The 18791-nt window shown below is 46.7% G+C and overlaps 1 protein-coding gene across 9 annotated transcripts in view; it reads right to left on the bottom strand.

Annotated features, from left to right (window-relative positions):
* SIPA1L2 (signal induced proliferation associated 1 like 2) overlaps positions 1–18791 on the bottom strand; it is a 212770-nt gene that overhangs the window by 137076 nt on the left and 56903 nt on the right. For all 9 annotated transcript variants that reach the window (XM_059170444.1, XM_059170443.1, XM_059170449.1 and 6 more), the window contains one exon: positions 5944–6017. The gene's annotated coding sequence lies outside the window, so the exon portion shown is untranslated. The remainder of the gene's footprint in view (positions 1–5943; positions 6018–18791) is intronic.

Raw genomic sequence — 18791 nt, 5'->3', positions numbered from 1 at the left:
TGAGATTTAACAGGCGAGGCCGGCCACCAAGGACACCAAGTGGAGCCACCAGATACCAGACCACACAGCACCTGACTACCCGAGGAGGTGTCGGTGTGATCACAGACATGCTTTTAACCCACTTGGTGTGGGAAAACGAATGCAGCCCGCCCAAATTACACCAACTAGTGCACCGACCAGCACAGTTCATTCCACTCACCCACTGAGGCACTCACATTGTGTGAGGCACTGGGCATTGTGGAGGACAAAAACTCAGCTCTGGGGGAAGGAGACGTGCAAATAATTAAAATACATTGACGCTGACAGGATGAAAGACAGAACTGCATAATGCTATGGAATCGCCGAGAAAACAGCTCACTGTCTGAGGTGCGGCTGGTGGGGGTGCTTCTCAAAAGGAATGGTACCTAAGTCAGACCCTGAAGAAGGAGCAGGAGGCTTGCCAGGCAAAGGGGAAAGGGAAGGAGACCCCAGGTAGAAGAAGCAGTGGTCAAATGAAGGCACAAGAGAGCACAGGGAAGTGGCAGGGTTTAGGACTGCTGTAACATAGAGGACCAGGGTTCTCAAGAGACAGACGTGATTGAGGATGGAAAGGGAGCTTCAAGCCAGAGGTGTAGGACTCTGTGTTTCATCTTCATGCTGTGAGCTTTTGCAGGCAATGGGGAGTCAATGTCGACTGCCAGTCACAAAAATACCGAGAGTGGCTATTTCCTAAAATATTGTCACTAGTGGTGTCATCAGATAAGTCAGGATTCTACCAAAGAAACAGATCCAGTTGTGTGTGTTTATATACATGTGTACAGGGAGTAGTGGGGAGCAGTGGGGAAGAGGAGGAGGGAGAGAGGTAAGGAACTGGTTTACTCAACTGTGGGGCCTAGAATAGCCTAGAAACTCTCAGACAAGAGCTGAGGCTGAAGTCCACACATTTTTTTCCCCCTCAGGTTCGCTCTTAAAGCCTTTCAACTGATTGGGTGAGGCCCACCCAGACAGTCTCCTTTGAGTCAACTGATTAGATGAGGCCCACTCAGGTGTCTCCTTTATTTAAAATCAACTGATTGTGGAAATCATAGCTGCAAAATACTTTCCCACTTAGATCAGTATGTTTGACTAGGTAATTGAGTGCTTACAGCCCAGCTGAGTTGTTACTAACCATCACAGGTTTCTGTACTGTTCGCTGAAAAGTAAGCAAATGTGATGCCCGACATGAGGAAACAGGAAGAGCGAGCAACCCGAGCCCCTCAGCAGAAGGAATGAGAGCCGTGCCTAGAAGGGATTATGAAGTTGGGTCTGGAGATATTAAACAAGGAACCCGAGGAAGAGTCATGTCTAGGAAGTTATAGATGGGAGACTAGATTCGCATAACTCTCATTCAGCAAAGCTTAGTGAGAACTACCTCTCACTAAAATCACCCTACCTTAAAATATGGGGTGTACAAGTGTATAAAAGGAGGTCCCTGTCCTCAAGCTCACCATCTGGTTGCAGCGAGTTATAGAACAATACAAGACCATACAAAATTAAACGGTTATGTTTTAGCCAACAGACTGGAATAGTTGGGGAAGAGAGCAGCCAGCACAGAGATAAGTACCTGCAAAGTGGGAGCCATTCTCCAATGCCCCTGGAATCAGGGGCAATGAGGGGGAAAAAAAAACTTTCTGGAAGTTTGTCAGAGAATCATATACTTTCTGAGGAAATGGAGAAAAAGAGAGTTAGAATTCTGGTTAGTCAAGAAAGGTTTTCTGGACTTGAGGGGGTTTTGTTCTTTTGCTTATTTTTTGTTATCATTTGGATGGTTGGTTTTGGTGGGGGTGGGGTGGTGACTGGGAGCCACAGGCCATCAGTTTGCTCACGGAAGGAGCCACAGATGGAGGGTCCAGACATCAAGACCAGCTTACCCTTCTGAGGAGAGCGGGGTGTCCTGCCTAACAAAAAAATCCGTCCTGGGGACGCCTGGGTGGCTCAGTTGGTTAAGCAGCTGCCTTCGGCTCAGGTCATGATCCCAGCGTCCTGGGATCGAGTCCCATATCGGGCTCCTTGCTCCGCAGGGAGCCTGCTTCACCGTCTGACTCTGCCTTCCACTCTGTCTGCCTGTGCTTGCTCTCGCTCACTCTCTCTGACAAATAAATAAAATCTTTAAAAAAAAAAAAAAATCCGTCCTGGTCTCGTCAATTCTGTAAGTAGAAGGTCAACAAATACCTTTTTCCAAATCAGCTTCTTTTTCATGGAAAGCTCAAGAAGTTAAGAAACATTCACAGTATACTTAGAGATGCAAAGTATCCTATGTATGCTACTTGTTTAGGACCAGAAGCGGAGACTATCAGTATCTGCTTGAAAATGCGGAACACGTCTCTGGCATGATGCCCAAGGCGTCCACAGCACAAGAGGCTGTGAGGAGGGGAGGTGGCCAGCAGGCAGAGGGTCGGGGGTAAACATTCCACCAAATACACTGCTGGGCCACATGAATACATTCCTCCAAATAAATAAAATTATAAATAAATAATAAATAAAGCAAACTTTTGCCCCACCTCCCGCCCCCAACACACACACACCAGAAAAGCAGATTTTTCTAAGAGGACACACAGCTAGAATAAACAGCAGACAGGGGATCACAGCCAGAGCAAGCAATTCATGTGTAGGTGATTGCGGGATGCGTGATGCGAGGCGGTCACTATGAGACAACCAGGCAGTCCCTCGGGGCAGAACCACGGGTCTCACTGTAGTCACGCGTGTTTCTGGAACCATCATTTTGCTGGTGTTCAAAACATGTCCTGAGGATCACTTTGGCAGGAAGCGGGCAGAGCCCGGGCGATCAGAAATGCAAATTGGGAAGACAGCCGCTCTGGGAAAGGAGCACCAGCGTCACCGTCCTCCAGAACCCACGCCACTCACAGAGGCCCTCTCCAGTGTTCACTGAAGCAATTCTTGTGCATCAGTGATGAGCCAAAGTTATCTGACCCAGATACATATTTTGTTTCCAAATTCTTCAGTCTTCACGCAGTTTTCCCTGAAATACAAAGATCTGGAAGAGACACCCTCCCCTGCAGAACCACGGCCGACCGTGGATCCCGTGGCAGGGTCACAAGCAACTATGCTCCTGGCAACTGTCTGACCACCTGAGCCGGGCTAAGGCCATACAGAACGGCCCCGCAGGGCCTGACGTGCTCCTGGTGGTCCCAAAACGCGATTCCCATTCTGCCCAAACGCTAATCCTAAGAGTAAGCAGAAAGCCAATTTTCTAGAGAAGTAATTACATAATCCACTTTTTACAGACAAGCTTTTCAACAGAGTAATCGCTCAAGCAAAAGGAAAATAAATATTAGTATGAATGTGACTATAGTAATCGGACAAGTGCGGAAGGCAGAGCCCAAATCACAAGGGGTCTCATGAATTCTTCAAACCACAGAGTTGAGAATTGGACGGATTCCTTCCGCAGCTTGGTGATTGCCTTATTAGCAGGCTCACAAGATTAAGGTCCGGGATGATAAGCAAATATCTCTTCAGCCATTCTCCTCCCAAGGGAAACGTCTCAGAGACCACAACGCAGCTCATTCATTCATCACCTCAATCTGCTTCCTACCCCTGCATACCCTTTCTTCAGCCCATAATTAGCATGAAATGCAGAATATCCATATTGTTTGCTGTTTACCTTCCCATGTCATTAAGACTGACAGGCAAAACATTGGTTTTCTAACCCCAAACAATGACGAGCCCCATAAATATACTTCATTCATTTATTATTTCAACAAACATTGACCACGAACCTACTGAAAGGCAGGTAACAGGTACGCAGCCTCAGGAGAACCCCAAGGAGAGGGACCCAGGCGTCCCGACAGACAGTGTGGTCATAATGTAACACAAAATCCCACAGGACTCCAGCTCCCCCAAACAGGGACAGCAAAGGCTCAGTGTTTGGACAGAACCCATCACGATGGGATGGAATTCCAGCCAACTCCTGGCAGGCGAGCCACGACCCCCAGGCTGATGGGAAGGGCGTGACTGTAAGCAGTGTATGCAAAGGCACAAAAGCAGGAAGGTCTAGGTCTGCAAAGGAGCTGGGAAGAACACGTGTGGAGTGCAAAGACACGTCTGCCTTATCACGGAACACGATCGTCTGCAAACACCAAGTGGCCTATATATATGGCCAGAGGAACAAAGAGTAGAATTAGAAGATGCTTGAAAAAAACCAAAGGGTTTCAAGAAAGAGTATGGGACACAGAAGACATTTTTGAACACGGGCCAGGATTTGTGGGCCAAACGGAAATGGGTTGGTTCTTCTGAGGTGGATGGCGCTGGGCCTGTGCGACCAGCACCCTTCCCTCCCCACGGCACGTGATTGTTCCCCGAGACACGGCTGTGATGCTACCCCCGGTCACGCAGGCACACATGTCAAGAGTAGCCAGTAAAATCCCCTCCCTGCTGTCCTCCCAGGTCCAGCCTGCCTCACACGTCTCACGTCTCGCTCGCTCCCACCTGACCCGGGGCACCGCCCTGATGCCCCCTCTTTCTCTGAAGGCTCCACTGCAAAGACTTCCAGTCTCACAGCCCCATCCTCTATAACCGCTGTTCCACTCTTGCCACGGCCTTTTTCTAATTCTTCCCGAACAGAGAGATTTGAAAGCAAACTCCTCAAGTCTCTGGAAAAGTATCCAGAATTAAAGCGGACTACGTTTGAGTGTAAGCGGTTCACGGGAAGGGTTACTGAGAATGACCGAGGAAGCCAGGGGGGATGTGAGAGGCCTCAGACGTCGCCAAACATCTACGCTAGGTGACCAGGTGGGCAGAGTCTTTGACAAGAACGTCCATGATCGGGAAAGTTCATTTAAGTGGGACCACTTTTTTCCTCCTGATTACAAGTCAGCACAGTACTGTCAATGGGCCTAGAATTCCGGGGGGCTTGAGGCAAAAATACAGCAGGAAAAACTCAGCCTTTTTTTTTTTTTTAAACTGAAAATCATATCCAATTTACATTTCAAGGTGAAACACACAAAAATAATGGTTAATATTATTTCTCTTTTTTTTTTTTTAACATTTTACTTATTTATTTTGGAGAGAGAGGACAAGAGAGCAAGAGGGGAGGTGGTGGAGGGAATCCCAAGCAGACTTCCCATCTAGCATAGAGCCTACACGGGGCTCGATCTCATGACCCCAAGATCATGATCTGAGCCAGAGTCAAGAGTTGGACGCTTGGGGCACCTGGGTGGCTCAGTGGGTTAAAGCCTCTGCCTTCGGCTCGGGTCATGACCTCAGGGTCCTGGGATCCAGCCCCACGTCAGGTTCTCTGCTCAGTGGGGAGCCTGCTTCCTCTCTCTCTCTCTGCCTGCCTCTCTTCCTGCTTGTGATCTCTGTCAAATAAATAAATAAAATCTTAAAAAAAAAAAAAAGTGTTGGACGCTTAACCGACTAAGCCACCCAGGTCATTTCTGACCACTTTTATCTTGTTCCTCTATATCCTGCTAACTCCCTGCAGCAGTGCTGCCTCACATGACAGTGACCAGGCAAGGAGGCAGGAGCGCTCTCAGACATCCTGAAGGCCGGCCACACACACAGGCAGAGAGAGTCTTAGTAAATTCGGTTTGAGGACGGAAACCATGACAGGGATCCCCTTTTTTTCTCACTGCTCTGCAGCACTGGAGAAGAGCCTCTGAAAATGCCCAGAAAGGCATTATGCCCCTAGCCTTCTAGAAGATGGAGTTTAGATTTTTCTAATCTGCAGCTACCCACTCTCACTTTGGATTTTTTGTTGTTGTTGCTTAAAATATTTATTAATAATGCGACTTCATCAGTTTACCACATGGCATCTTGCTGTATTCAAAGGAGTTCATTACTCAAAAGACCATCTGTCTAAGAGCTCAACAGAAGGTTTAAATAATCAGTAGTAAAGAATGTATGGTCACATTATAGCAAGTCAAATATTTACATCTCTCAGATTTGAAATAGGAACAGTCTTACCCAGCCATCCGCCACAAGTCGGGCTTCATCATGACGCCGTGCTTTCGGTATCTGTACCTTCTCAATTTCCAAACCTGCACAGAAAAGACAACACGAGGAGGGGTTTAACTTATGCAGACAGCACTGCCGATCACAACCGTCTGTGCAGCACCTTCATTTAGGCGAGGAAAAAGTCCTGACGGCAGCAGCATTTTCAAGCAGAAAAGCAGTTAAACACGAATCAGAAAGACATTTGGGGGAAAACAGCTGATTCTGCCTTTCTGAGCATTAATAATTGCGGCTGATGTGGCTGCTATTACAATCACAATCCGATCAGAGCAACAGCGGCTCCCCCCGACCGCGCGTCGGGGCAGAAAACCCCTCAACCGGCTTCACTATGCTGAGGGCCAAGCCCCGGGCGGGCGAACTCCTCGTCACCAGGGAAGGAGACACCACCGGCAATCAGGACTAGTGCATGGGTTGATGCAGACAAACACTAAAGAAAAAACTGCTTTCAAAGGGTTGCAAATTAAACACAAATACAAATACATTGATTCTAGTTTAAATAGGGGGATAAAAAAAGGTGAGATGGGAGAGAGGTACTGCCAAATCTGTTTACTAGGTACCAGTTTCAAGGTACTCAATGTAGGGGCGCCTGGGTGGCTCAGTCCATTAAGCAGTTCAGGTCATGATCCCAAGGTCCCGGGATCGAGCCCCACATCTGGCTCCCTGCTGGGTGGAGAGCCTGCTTCTCCTCTCCCTCTGCTGCTCCCCGGGCTTGTGCTCTCGCTCTCTCTTCCTCAAATGAATAAAGTCTTTTAAAAAATAAAGTACTGAGTGAAATAAAGTGCTGAGTGCAGTAGTAGAACGAAACAAACTCGTACACTGGGAGACAGGCAAAGATGAGTGGGAACAGCAACCGTGACTGCGAACCCCTGGACTTCCCAGCTGGCGGCCCTGGACAGACCCGCACGCATCCCTGGGCGGCTTTCTCATCTGCACAGGGATGATAAAAGAGGCGGGATTCTACAGCAACCATTCGGATCGGCAGGAAGGTTAAGTGAGATAATACAGGGCTCGTGTCTGGGATTTGGGTATTCCAAAAGCAAAAACACAAAACCACTGCCTTTTCTCATTTTTCCCTGGGAGAAGTTCTGTTTTTATTCTATGACCCAGATCCAGTTCTCGCTCCATCTCAAAGATGAAAAGGTTCGATCTGCACCACCACATAACTGAAGGCCCCCGACGACTTTCACAGCCAAGGACTGGAAGGAGCCCAGGGTGTGCGTGGGCCCCAGCGGGTTTACCGCTCCCTGCTGCGCTGGGGGCAGGAAGCCAACTACTTGAGGATGCGCCGGGAGCCTGTGGAAAGTAACTGCAAACGGAAACCCACAAACAAGGAGGACTCACAGCCTAAGCCTTAGGGATTCACCAGGAGGGAAGAGGTCCCAGTGGGAGGGGAGAGATGTGGGCAGGGCCTAGGGGACAGTTCCGCTCCATCTTCAAAGAAAGGGCAGCACGCTCCAGGCTGTGCAGAGCCCACGGAGGCTGATGAATAAGTGGGTGTGGTGGGAGCAAATGATTCATGGAGAACATTGAGAGCAAAAGCCGGAAAGACTAGTTATTTAGCTTAAGTGTGGAGCCTTAAAAAGCCAGGCAGGGACATTTTAACTTTGTCTGGGAAATGACAGGTTTTGAAGTCAGAGAGAGAGGCTTCATTTAGATGAAGTAAATTTATATCTTTTTTTAAAAAATCAATTTAGAGTACTTGGGTAAAAACTGTATTTTGCCAGTGCCCAACAAGGGGTGAGCAGTGAGTAAATGTGAGCTTTATTAGTGCTGAGGATGACACATGTCTATGGGGCACTGAGAAAGCATCGTGTTCTTCTTGGCCTCTTTAGGACCAGAGCTGGAGCCAGGCGATGGTGACTCTCGTTAATGAACAAAATTGGATTCTGACTCAGAACAGGTGAGCAATGGGGACTGGCTGAATAAAAGAATGCTTAAGGGAGTAGATTATCACGGCAGACCCAGCGTTAGGGAAGAAAAGAGGAGAACGAGAAGGGAAGAGGGCGGGCCTGGGAGATGAGAGCAGAGGACTGTGCGCCACACACTCACACGGACAAGACCCTGCGGGACCCCGTCTCAGGTCCAGCCACTCGCGGGAGGCGTCCAGACACCAAGGAGAAGCAGCCCCCCTGGGATTTCGACAGAGGAGCAGCCCCGCCACCTCCAGTATTTATGCAGTTAGCCCCTGAACAACACTGGGGGTTACAGGGGCTGACCCCCGCACAGTCAAAAATCTCCATGTCCCCTCTGACTCCTCCAAAACTTAACTGCCAACAGCCGACTGTTGACCAGAGGTCTTACTGATAACACGCACGGCTGATTAACACGTGTTTTGTACATTATATGTATTCTCTAAGTCATCTTACAATGAAGTAAGCTAGACAAAAGAAAATATTATCAAGAAAATCCTAAGAAAGAGAAAATACATTTACAGAACTGTACATATAAAATAATTCTACGTACAGTTCAAACCTGCGTTGTTTGAGGGTCTGCTTCCTCTTCCCCCTCTTGGCCTCTAATGAACATTTTCATCCCCTTAGAAAATGTATGTCTCAGCCATCTACAAACCTCAACTCTATGTTCAAATAATCTTCGACAAAGCAGGAAAAAATATACAGTGGGAAAAAGACAGGCTCTTCAAGAATTGGTGCTGGGAACACTGGACAGCTATATGTAGAAAAATGAAATATAACCATTCTCGTACACCATACACAAAGATAAACTCGAAATGGATAAAAGACCTCAACATGAGGCAGGAATCTCTCAGAATCCTAGAGGAGAACATAGGCAGTAACCTCTTCGACATCGGCCACACCAACTTCTTTTAAGATCTGTCTCCAAAGGCAAAGGAAATAAAACCGACAATGAACTTTTGGGACTTCATCAAGATCAAAAGCTTCTGCGCAGCAAAGGAAACAGTCAAAAAAACAAAGAGACAACCCACGGAATGGGAGAATATATTCGCAAATGCCACTCCAGACAAAAGGCTGATCCCAACATCTATAAAGAACTCCTCAAACTCTACACATACAAAACAGATAATCACGTCAAAAAATGGATATGAATGGATTCTCCAAAGAAGACATACAAATGGCTAACAGACACATGAAAAAACGCTCATCATCCCTAGCCATCAGGGAGATTCAAATCAAAACCATATTGAGATACCACCTTACACCAGTTAGAATGGCTAAAATCAACAAGATAGTAAACAACGTGTGTTGGAGGGGATGTGGAGAAAGGGGAATCCTATTACACTGTTGGTGGGAATGCAAGTTGGTGCAGCCACTTTGGAAAACAGTGAGGAGATTCCTTAAGAAATTAAATAAAGAGCTACCCTATGACCCGGAAATTGCACTACTGAGTATTTATCCCAAAGATACAGATGTAGTGAAAAGAAGGGACATCTGTACCCTAACATTCACAAAAGCTATGGCCACAGTCGCCAAACTGTGGAAAGAGGCAAGACGCCCTTCAACTGACAAATGGATAAAGAAGATATGGTTCATATATACAATGGAGTATTATGCCTCCATCAGAAAAAATGAATACCCAACTTTTGTAGCAACATGGACAGGACTGGAGGAGATTATGCTGAGTGAAATAAGTCAAGCAGAGAGAGTCAATTATCCTATGGTTTCACTTAATTGTGGAACATAAGGAATAACATGGAGAACACTGGGAGACGGAGAGAAGTGAGTCGGGGGAAACTGGAAGGGGAGATGAACCAAGAGATACTGTGGACTCTAAGGGGCAGACTGAGGATTTTCAAGGGGAGAGTGGTGAGGGCCTCGGAGAGCCTGGTGGTGGGTATTATGGAGGGCACGAATTTCATGGAGCACTGGGTGTGTGCATAACAATGAATTCCGGAACACTGAAAAGAAATTTTAAAAAAATTTAAAAAAAAGAAAATATATGTCTCAGCCTTCTTCTACGATCAAATTTATTTTGATGGGATCGAGTCCCGCATCGGGCTCTCTGCTCGGCAGGGAGCCTGCTTCCTCCTCTCTCTCTCTGCCTGCCTCTCTGCCTACTTGTGATCTCTCTCTGTCAAATAAATAAATAAAATATCTTAAAAAAAAAACAGACATTCTCTGGAGTTTGTATTTCCTGTCTTCACCGTCAGACTATTAGTTCCTAGACTATAAATCCACGTGTATACTCAGTACAGAGCTGAAGCCATCAAGGAGTGATCAATCAAAACTTTCCAATTAACCACAAATAAAGCATCGACAAAATCCACCTTCTGGTACCGTCTTCATTCTTTCATTTAAGTACCCACTAAGCATTTACTTCTCCGCGAGGCTCCCGGTGCATGAGGAAAGGTACACAAAGCATGGGCCCTGCCTTTGGGAAGGTTCTCATCTCCCCCAGGAGGCAACACAGACATACAAACCTTCCCACAACATTGCAATGCAACATTTCAATCTCACCTCTAAGACAGTATTTATTTTTCCAACATAATCACTATTAAAGACCAAAATGGATACAACCTAAAGTTCTGTCTTGATCTCTAGTCTGTGCCCCCTGAGAAACCTACGTTAACAAGGGCCATGGTGCTTTACATGCAGCCAGAGAGACAATGAGAAAAGAAGTAGGAAAGACCTAGGAGTCAGATATGTGACAGGGCACATCAGCAACAACACTGTCTGGGGGGACTTGAGCACGGAGGAAAGGGGACGTCCCCCAGAGACGGGGACACAGCTGCACTAAAATAACAATATCATATCAGAGAAATAAAAATATTTACGCTTAAAGTTCTATTTCTAAACAAACTCCCTCTACTCCAACCTCTCAAATACCCAGGCCTTCACTAGGAAATCTCTTTCCTGCAATGCTTCCCTCAAAATAGCCCCTTTTTTCTTTCTCAAAATTATGTGTGGATTTCCCTTAGGGTTGCTTTTGCAAAAACGCCAGTCTAGTGGACAAGGAATACCATTCCTCGTGTTAACGAGAGCAGAGTGTGTGTTGTATGCACACATCTCAATGCTATGACACATGTGGGGGACGTTTTCTCTCCAGAAATATGACCTGCATCTCGCCCGTGTTTGCTGTGGGCACCCCCGGTCCTACAGCCATCGTTGGCGATCGGACAGTGTTCCCAAGCATTCCATAGGGCTTGTCCGTTTGATTTTTTTTTTTTAAGATTTTATTTATTTATTTGACAGAGATCACAAGTAGGCAGAGAGGCAGGCGGGGGCGGGGTGGGGTGGGGTGGGGGTGGGGAGTGGAGCAGGCTCCCTGCTGATCAAAGAGCCAGATGCACATGGGGCTCAATCATGACCAATCATGACCGGAGCTGAAGGCAGAGGCTTTAACCCACTGAGCCACCCAGGCGCCCCGTCCGTTTGATTTTATCAAACAGGCTAAAAGAACGTTCAATTATTTTTATTAGATATTAAAATAACAACAAGGAAATAATTCCTAACAAGGAGCATCTGAGTGCGAGAGTCCGCACCCCCACAGCTTCCTGCCTGTGGTGAGCAAACTCCAAAGTCCCCTCTTTCTCTGCACAAAGCGTGTGGCTCACCTCATAATAAAAGCAAGTAAGTTAAACTAGAAATTGAGTTTACACATTTATGTACCTTAATTAGCCCACGCTGGCAGAGGCTTTGACTTTAAAATCAGATGCAACACAAACATCTAAAAAGCTTCTAGGCTTTTTACATCAGCTCACTCATCTCAGCAGTACTGAGGAAACCAGCCACACTCGTATCAAACCACCGAAATCACCCAGCGAGACATGTTTATCTTGCAGCGGTATAAGCCCCGCACCCAAAATTAAACAGAGAAGTCTTTCGGACTCAACAATCTATCTCCAAGGTAATTCAGGCCAGAGTGGGAAAGCAGGTGCTTGTGGAGGAAAGGCAGGTAATTTGACCTGCAATGACATTCTTTGTCTAGCCAGTACCACCCTGGAACAGCAGAACCCCAGTGGGACCTGGGACACCTCCAGGTGGGCGAGCAAAGGACAAGTTTCCTGCTCCTCAGGACTCCCGAAGACAGGCCCCACCCCAATGCCACACACCTCAGGACCTAAAATTGCTCTGCCCTACACAGGCTCTTGCCAAGTCCAAGAGGAGGCAGACAGTGCCACAGCTCCCAGCTGCTAAATGTAATCTAATAATTTGCATATGTAAGGATAAAGGTCTAGACTATGACACCAGGTTCACGGAAAAATCAGCAGATTCAAACACCCAAGGAGTCCACTCGGTCTTTGGAAAGCCCAGATAAATGAAGAGATGAAAAGGACACAGCGGTGGGAGAGAGCATACAAAAAAAAATTTCTAAACCAAACCGTTCTGGGAATTCTCTGTTAGAGAAAAAGTACAGAGTAGGGTGTGGGGAAAGCCATTCAGCACAAGGGTGGTAATGCACCAGAGTATTAACTGAGAAGTCGCTTCCCCAGCAATCCAGATCCTGCTAGAATGTCCTGGAAGGACCCAGGAGTTAACCCAGAAGACAGTCAAAGGCTCAAAGATCACCTCAGTTTGGTGAGAGCCCTGAACAGCTAACATGGGATTCCCCTGAGATGACATTCCAGCCAAAGACAGCAAGAGTGTCCAGTCTGCACTGTTGGTCGCGAGAACTGAGGACCCTGCGGATCAAGAGCGCAGTGTGTGCACCGTCATTAGAGCCGCTATCCCGGCCTGTTCTGAAAACTAACAGAGGAAGGAAGTGAACTCCACAAGCCTCTCTTATCACCAAGACCCCCAAACATCTACATTACCTCTTGGGGCCCCAGGCTTTCTGGTGGTGGTCCTGCTGTCGCTTAAGCCAAGAGACCCAAATAATTCATCACATTATGTTTTTTTTTTTTTTAAAGATCGAACTCCCAAACTTCTCTTCATCCTCCCCTTCAGGGACAAGGCAGCGTCGCGTGAGGTTGGACAAACCAAGATGAAAATTGATTCTGTTAGCAAGGTCTGATGCTGCAGACCTGGAGGGGTTGGAATGCTGCAGTCGGGCAGCTCTCAGGGGCATGGGAAACCAGACAGGTAAGTCTACAGACCAGGATAAAGCAACAGAGACAGAAACAAGATAACATCTGAAGAATCCTGGGTCGTCAGGGGCCGTTTTAAATGGCACTTGAGAAAGTTTGAACTTTTGCTTTGTCAAACGGGGCATCTTATCTACCCTTTCTGCCACAGACGCTTGAAAAAACAAACTGAAGGCCTCCAAGTTAATGAATATCAGGGTCAGACTAGGTCTGCACAAAAAACGGAGAAGATGGTTTACCCAGAAAAAGTTAAACTACACTCTTAAAAAGAGAGAGAGAGAGAGAGAGAGGTTCATGTCACTTAATGTTTTAGACCCAGACACCAAAATCTCAATAGAAGGGGACAAAGGAGGAAATTGGAGAGACCAAAAGAGACACAAGCCAGCACGTACCACTGCCCTGGGACAGCAGTCAAGAATGGAGAGAAAATCCTACACCCAGCCAACATCAATGTTCACCTGTGCTCCAACAGCCAAAGAAGATTAGCAGATGCTAAAGAGGGCAGCTCAATAAAATAGTGGGGGGTGGGGGTTGGGAGGCTGACACAGCCCAGTGCCTGTCAAATCCAGATGCTGGTGGAGAAGTCTGTGTACCTGGTCTCCTTTCCATCTCCCACAATCAGGATGAATGGGAGTATATAACACGCCGAACGCCCGTCCCACGAGGAAGGCATTCTATTTTACACGTGGCACTGGAGGATTCGGTTGCCAATCCCCCCATTAGATGGGTACACAAGGGGGGCCCCAACAGAGGAGGGAGCTGTTCAGTCCTGGAAGCCACAGGCAGTGGGTGCTGGATTCTGGTCAAAGAGCTACACGATTCTTCATGCACATGTTTTTTCTCCCAGCCACACAGAACACCAGGTCCTCCCAAAGGGTGACTTCAACCCGTCTCTCCATTTCCTGCCACTAGGGTTTTGTTAACCAAAACTCCAAGGCACTATGGACGTCTAGATCATTCCCGCCAACATTTTTTTTTTTTTTTTTAAGATTTTATTTATTCTTCAGAGAGAGAGGGAGAGAGAGCGAGCACAGGCAGACAGAATGGTAGGCAGAGGCTGAGGGAGAAGCAGGCTCCCTGCTGAGCAAGGAGCCTGATGTGGAACTCAATCCCAGGACACTGGGATCATGACTTGAGCCGAAGGCAGCTGCTTAACCAACTGAGCCACCGAGGCGTCCCCCGCCAACATTTTTTCTCCGGCTACTGTGTCCTGCCTGTGTTCTCATTGCCTCGGGGAAGCCATAATGCTTGCCCACTCCCATGTTATGGCAGACTGGACCCAATATTACCATTACTTATCTTTCTTTCTTTATTTGTTTATTTATTTATAGTGGGGGGAAGCACAAGCGGGTGAGCCAGGCAGAAGGAGGAGGAGAATCAGACTCCCCGCTGCGCAGGGAGCCCAATGGGGACTCGATCCCAGGACCCTGAGATCAGGACCTGAGCCTAAGGCAAATGCTTAACCGACTAAGCCACCGAGGTGCCCCTACCATAACTTATCTACATGCTTGTCTCTCCCATTAGACCGAGAACCTAGAAATCAGAGAACTCTACTCAATCTTCTATCCTCTCACCCTGCCTAACAAGGTGCCAGGCTCCATGAAGATACAAAAACAAAAACAAAACAAAGAAAAAAAGTCAGCTAATGGCAATATTGCCAGCCAGTGCGGAACTGAATTGTACCAAACACCCAGGACCGGCATGACCTTGTTACATGACCTGTCAATAGATAAGTCATGAGAACATTTAGGTGGCATACTTTTATACAAATTATTACATCCGTATCAACAAAGCAATGTTGGGATAGAGAGTAAGCTACAGCAAAGAAACAGCCTTTATTGGACAAAGTGGCAAGCCCTAAGGGTATTGTTCAAACAGAACGGAGCCTGGAAAGTTAGTACCTGTGGGCTTTCATCTCGGACAGTAAGACTTCCCTGGAGAGCTGGGAAAGAACGGATGATCTCCTTTCAAGATTTAAACTGTAAGGAGTTAGAAGACCCAAGGGCTGTAATATCTGACTATATGTATCCTAATCAATGGCCAAATATAATTTGAAAACAGAATTTGGGTCAGACATTTGGAATGTAGAAAAGGGAGAATCCCGGCGCAACTGTTGGCATCCAGGGGCCAAGGAACTTTAGCCATCGGACAAAGAATATTCTCTCATGACATCCTTGCCTGAGATCAGTGACTGTTCGTTCATCCGTCGGCCCCGTTCTCATCACAAATATTCCAAGCAACCTCCAGATCTCTGCCTACCTGGTGGCAGAGAAGGCAGGGACTCAGAAGACGTCCCCATGACGGTATTCATTTCTGTTGGTTCCTACATGTGCACTCTCATTACATAACAAGAGTGAGCTTGGTTAATGTGATTACGGGTCTGAGAGACGGATCCCACCTCGGTGTGATGGAAAGAAATTTTTTTTCTCTGAATGCCAAATAATAAGTATCACCCCTAAGAGTCTTGGAAGAGTTGGCTGACATCTCTGCTGGCTGATGTACAATCTTACGTAGTCATACCTCTTTCCTTCAAAGCTCAACACTACATGAATCATGTTTTACTGAGGGGTATTACTTCCGATCAACAGTTTTGGTTGTTTTGTTTGTTAGCTTGTTTTGTCTTACCAGACAGACCACAGTTTACTCAGCAAGACTCACTGTCCTAGTGTAAAACTCAACTCTTATCTCTAGGCATAGAAACGCCCCAGAAATAGTTTGGCTTTACCCATACTAAGTTAATGCTGCCTTGGCAGGGCTGGGGCTAATTTCTGCAAAATTTAATTTGCAAACACCAGCCCAAGGCTACGCTGATATAAATTCACTTAATGTGTTAATTTCACACTTTAGAGTCCTCATCCCACTGGAGGGTGGGTGATCTTGAGGATGTGGAGTAGGGGAGAGTCCAAGCAACCTCAGACGCCAGCCCTGCATGCCCGTGGGGAGCCAGGGCCCATTCCGACCCTCCTGCCTGCCGATGGAAAAGCAGGGATTGTGACAAAAGTCAGCCAGGCTAAGTGCATTATTCTTATTATGCAGGGCTCTATCACTGGGCACTGGCAGCTCATTTAATCTATTCTTCCTTTCACATGCTCATACAGGATGGGTAATGTTTGCTTTCAATATGGGCAAATGACAACATAAATTCAATCATCTCCAGTTAGATCTACCTGGTACCAGGTACCTTTGGTTCCACAGCCAAGGGCACCAAGCCCGGGAACTACGGGAGCGAAAAGTAAGCCCCTTTTTGCCCAGATCTGCGTTCTACGATTTTATTTGTTTGAGAGAGAGTGAGCAAGAGAGAGAGTGAGCGCGTGTGCACAAGCTGGGAAAGAAGCAGAGGGAGAGAGACATAAGCAGTCTCCCTACTGCGCAGGGAGCCCTAAGTGGGGCTCGATCCCAGGACCCTGGGAATCATGAACTGAGCTGAAGGTAGAGGCTTAACCGACTGAGCCACCCAGGCGCCCATGGGTCTGTGTTCTTGAAAAGAACTATGTCAGCTTCAGTCAAATAAACACATTAAACGTTCTGGCATAAAAACACTGTTTATAAAGACCATGAGGTATTGAGATGTGCAATGTTAGAATGCTTTAATATATATACAATGCTTTAATATCTACTTAAATATATATATAATTAAGTATATTATAATATATATAAATATATATGAAAGAATATATATAGGATGGTCACAACCATATAGTACAACCACAAGCAGATCCAGACATACTTAATTCATAGAAAAAAGATGGTATCATCAGTTTTCATGGTTTTGGTACTTGGGGTGATTTTTGGGTTTTGGTACTTGGGGTGATTTTATTTCCTTCTTTCTATCCAGATACGACACACAGGATACATATTACTTTTGATACCCCTACGGAGCAAAGATGGCTTTAGATACAAATATAAATATCCCCACTTTATCAGTAAGTGAGACCTCTGCCTACTACTTTAAATCAGGAAATTGCTGGACTGTCAGAGTGAGCAGCAACGGATCGGATCGAAGTTGACCCCATCTGTTCATCAGGGGAACAGAGTTTCGCGATCCATGGAGGGTAACACCCACACGCCAGCAAGTCCATCTGGAAAGAAATTTCCTTCCTGTGGACTCCCCCTAATTCGGTCATGATTTTTAATCCCCGGCCACCCCTTTATCTGATCCTTGGCCTTTCAGGGCCCACAAAAGCATTAGCTCAGAACAGGATGATTCCTGTGTTGCCAACAAAGAAACTTAGTTTGAGTTTAAAACTAAGAGTTCTAGGGATGCTCAGGGCCTGCGGGCAGCCAGCAATCCCATTTTGCTGTCCCACTCAATTGTCCGGACGCAGTCACTTGGCCGCCGTGAGCCCAAGTCACATCCTTCTTAGTAAGACATCCTAACCCAGTCATCCGTACTTTATAGCCAAACGATGACCTTTGGAAGAAGCTGTTCTTCCGTCAGAAGAACTTTCCATCTTGTAGCCCTTCCTGCAGCTCAGTGGCCTTTAATCAAACCCTTGGAAACACAAAATTTAGTCTGGAGTCTTCTTTTTCGGATCTTCTGCCTATCGGGCTAGGGAGTCCTCACAGCTCCCGGTAAAAGTGCATAATCCCCCAGACATGGGAAGGTTTCCCCGGGATAGCTTGGCCCTCACAGAAAGGACATCACTGCTTCTTGGTCAACATGGTCAGCAGGAAGAAGCTCCAGCTCTCTACCACCTGGCAGAGGAGGGGCGGCTCTGCGGGGGACGAAGGCCCAAGCCAGGGGCAGGGTGAGGCCTCCAGCCTTTAGGAGGCTCGTGGATGAAAGCCCGGGATCTTTTTTTTCTTTTGTTTTTTTTTCCATCATTTTTAAAAAATTTTTTATTTTTTTATAAACATTTAATGTATTTTTATCCCCAGGGGTATAGGTCTGTGAATCGCCAGGTTTACACACTTCACAGCACTCACCAAAGCACGTACCCTCCCCAATGTCCATAACCCCACCCCCCTTCTCCCAACCCCCCTCCCCCCAGCAACCCTCAGTTTGTCTTGTGAGATTAAGAGTCACTTATGGTTTGTCTCCCTCCCAATCCCATCTTGTTTCCTTTATTCTTCTCCTACCCACTTAAGCCCCCATGTTGCATCACCACTTCCTCATATCAGGGAGATCACATGAGGCCCCGGATCTTGATGTAACACTTCTTCCCCCAGCAGGCCTTGGACCCAGGCTGTGCTGGTGTTAAGTTCTAAAACCAGCCAGAAACGGAAGTTTCTAAGTGGATATACTTTCCTTGAAGGAAACAGAATCATGAGAGGCACCACGACTGGAAAAATACCAAAATCAAAAGTTGGGCTATAAGAAATGTAAATTATTCCATTAAAGATGCTGGCTGGTAGAGCCCAGATATTTACGAGGAGGGAAAAAAAGTAAACCAGAACACGGCAGCATCCCAAGCTAGACTGTTGAGAGATATAAAAGAAGTCTTTTTTGAAGCATTATGGTTTATCATCAAATATTTATTAAGTACCTACCACCTGTCAGACACATCCTGATCATTACACACTTGTGCACACGTACAAAAGTCACTCCCTACGTGGCCCAGTTAGCTCTCTGGGAGGTAGACCACGATCCCCAAGTCCATAAGATAAAGTCAGCCAGATAAAATGAATTCCTGGGCCTTTGCGATAAATGCCATCGACGACCTCCCATCCTCACGGGCTATCTTCCCAGCTCCAAATAGTTGTCTACCAGCGTAAAAGAGAATCAGATAAATTTCAAGAAGTTGGCTTTGTTTATTTTAAGTGGCTGTGCAAATATGTATCTGTCACCATGTGATCGGAA

Source organism: Mustela lutreola, chromosome 4, assembly GCF_030435805.1.
Source record: "Mustela lutreola isolate mMusLut2 chromosome 4, mMusLut2.pri, whole genome shotgun sequence".
In the NCBI taxonomy this organism is placed as follows: domain Eukaryota; kingdom Metazoa; phylum Chordata; class Mammalia; order Carnivora; family Mustelidae; genus Mustela; species Mustela lutreola.
Note: the sequence above shows the minus strand (reverse complement) of the source record. Positions and strands in the feature narration are given on the sequence as shown.